Genomic DNA, 3,193 nt, shown 5'->3' on the forward strand with positions numbered 1-3,193 from the left:
TTGGCAAGCTAACCTTAGCTTGACATTTAGCTCTGGAATTAAGCGCTTGGGTGATCTGATACACTTCAAAGAAGCCTGGCTTGAATGATGTTGAAACGAAGCATATTCAACTTTAAGCAGCAAAATTGCAGGCCATAATATCTGAGTATCTGAGTAGAAGTTCATACTAGCTAAACAGAACTGGAAACCAGATATGAATTAAGTTCTGCTTCGGCATATGTCAACCAGGATTGGTCTATTGGCTTTAAATTATATTAATTTTGTAAAACAACAAAACATTTATATCAGAAATGTTGTTTGAGTTTTTAACAGTAGAGTCCTGAGTTTTGATTTTGAGGTGAGCACAATTAAAGTTGTCAGAATTAGATTATACTAGATGTCGTCGTTTTTTAGATCAATGTAGCTTTTCTAAGAAACTCATTCAGAAATATTAAGTTTGTATTAGTTCTTTGAATTGCCCTTCTAAAAATGTTTCTGGACAATAAAATACAGTTTGCCGCTAGACGCAAAGTGACAATTGAAGAAATGAGTTGCTAGGCAGAATTCATAGGGTTCACTTTCAATCCTCGAGGCCATGCACACATCGGGATTGTCCGATCAAAGTGTAAATAGGATCTTTCCCTCGGAGCTCGCGATCCATAAGACAGGTGTCGGGTTGCTCCAATGAATATCGAAAGGCAGAGAGAGCAATCAGCCAACCTTCGCATGTTCAAGATGGAGGGCCCGGCGCCACTCGCTCACCCACACACAAACAACCAATCACCCTCGTGACATTGATTGATGGGTTGGCCCGCTTTGAAATCTATCAACCTCGCGAGCACACTGGTTGCCACGTTATGTTACAGCTTAGTATGCAACACGGGAAAATAATAATAATGAAATAAATAAAATAATGGAATGGCTTTTCATCGGCTCCGGGTGTCATTTCGAGTCTCGTTCCAACGACGTCGGCCAATCAGCTTCTGTTCCCATCTCTTATCTCTCGAATGTTATGTAACCACAGAGCCTTGTGATGGCAATAAAATTCCATCCCGGGAGATTGTTCCATTTTCAAATATGACTCAAAGTACAAACACTTGATGAGTGCGTGAAAGTAGATTTCTCAGGTGTTTCTATCATCAGAGCTCCTCAGGGTGATGTCTCGCTCCTGAATGATGAACGCCAACGTGACGCCGCTCGTATTCATCACTCATATTACCGATACGGTCGAATCACTTCCACACCCGACCCAATCGTTTGTCAGCCGCCAGCTCTGGGAAGTGCTGAGGGTTATTTTTCTTTCCTCTTGGGTCTCCTGCCCGATAAGTGCTCTTTGGCATCTTGATGGAGAGCGGGCAGAACGGACGCAGTGTGAAAAAAGGCGGACTTACGGAAGTCTGGCAATTTGATTGACGAGGCTGACTGACGCCGGAATTAATTGATGATGATCAAGCGGTAGGACATTATGTCAGTGCTTATATTTGCACATTTGGGTCAAGACTGTGTTTTGCCAGTGGTGGGCAGACTTTTTGTGTCCACATTTTATTTTTGCACAGATTGACAAGTTTATTTTATCAGTGGTATAATATTTCATTATTTTTAACTGAATTTGTAAAATTAATTTAATCAGGACTCAGCCACATTCATTATCGAAATTGTTTACTCCCAGCAACAAAGTCAGGGAAAAGAACCGCTGTGCCATGAGTGATTTTTTATTTATGACTATTAGATTGGTCAACAGCAATTTTTAATCAGAGACGGCTTTTTTATCATTAATGTAATTTGGATGCTTCTTTTAAAAATATATTGACTTTCTTTTCTACCACGTCAGCCTTTGGAGATATTTTCTTTTTTGTTGTTTTGAAGTTTAAGCTATAAAAGTTTGCGCAATACAGATTTCATTATGTGTTGGTTTATAACTATGAAAAATACCACTTGTTGATTCATAAATATGTCTAAAATATTATCATATTATTTTGCATTTATTATTATATTATTTTTATGAAAATATGATGCGCTGGAGAAGAAAATGAGGGCAGTTTTGGAATCAACACACAAAAAGTTACAAAAGCTAAAAATAAATACAAAATTATATTTTTAGTTTTCGTAGTTATAATGCAAAAAAACAAATTTGACAACAAAATTGAAATACTTTAAGACATTTTGACAATGAATGACAACAACAACAAAATACAAATATCTTCATATGGTATCATTTATAATTTACTTATTTGCAATTCTGCAACCAATCACTGAATATGTTCGAACCACTTATTCTAACAAATATCCAAATCCATCCAAATCAAAGTGAATTCTTATACTTGCCCATTGAGGTCGAACCACTCCTTTCTCTTTTTTTGTCCCACAAGGTCAAAAGCAGAGCATTGAATGCAATGAATTATACCACATGACTCTGATTAATTGTCTAATTAAGTACTGTGTGTCTGTGTGTGTGTGAGAGAAGGTAAGCGAGACCAGAGCAACCCTGAGCGCGGCGTATCGGTGACGGGCGAGGAAGGAGAGCAGACGCTAATTTAGCATTTCAAAGCCATTCTGCTATTCACATCTGACTTTATACCTGTAATATATTTTTAGGCACAGCGATTGTGGCTGCTTCTCCCTGAGGGGGAAATAACCATTCCCTGTGCTGACATCTCCGTTGCATTCTCTATAGATCAAACAGGGCCAGGTCCTGAAGTGCCACCGACCGCCCCTGTCCCACACATACACACACATGCACACACCCTGAGGGTCCATGCTGCCAAACACATGAAGTGTCTTTGTTAGCGCCTGCAAGTCACCTCACAAAGGTGTTATTTCCCGTATAACACGATCTCCTGCAAGTCACTTTGAGCCTCGTGTTGTGTTCATTTATGGCAAATGTTCAGGGGTCATTTTGACCCGAGGCCAGACTGTCTCAGGACATGGTTAGTGCATGTCAATTGAGTGTAAAAAAAATACAAAAAAATTCATTAGCACAGTATGTGACGCACTAGATTGCTTTTTAACATTGTATTCATTTTTTAAATGGGTCATTTTGACCCGCAACTTAATAGAAAGTGCTTCGTGCCGCCAAGTCGGGGCCAAGTTTAACTTTGGTAGGGCTCCATCTTTGTCCCAAATTAATACGTAGTGAGGGTTCAAACAAAGACCTAGAGCAGCACTGGCATTGTGGTGAAGGGAAAAAAAAAAAAGGAAACACAAAAGCGTCCAT

This window comes from Syngnathus typhle, linkage group LG1 (genome assembly GCF_033458585.1).
Source record: "Syngnathus typhle isolate RoL2023-S1 ecotype Sweden linkage group LG1, RoL_Styp_1.0, whole genome shotgun sequence".
Classification (NCBI taxonomy): domain Eukaryota; kingdom Metazoa; phylum Chordata; class Actinopteri; order Syngnathiformes; family Syngnathidae; genus Syngnathus; species Syngnathus typhle.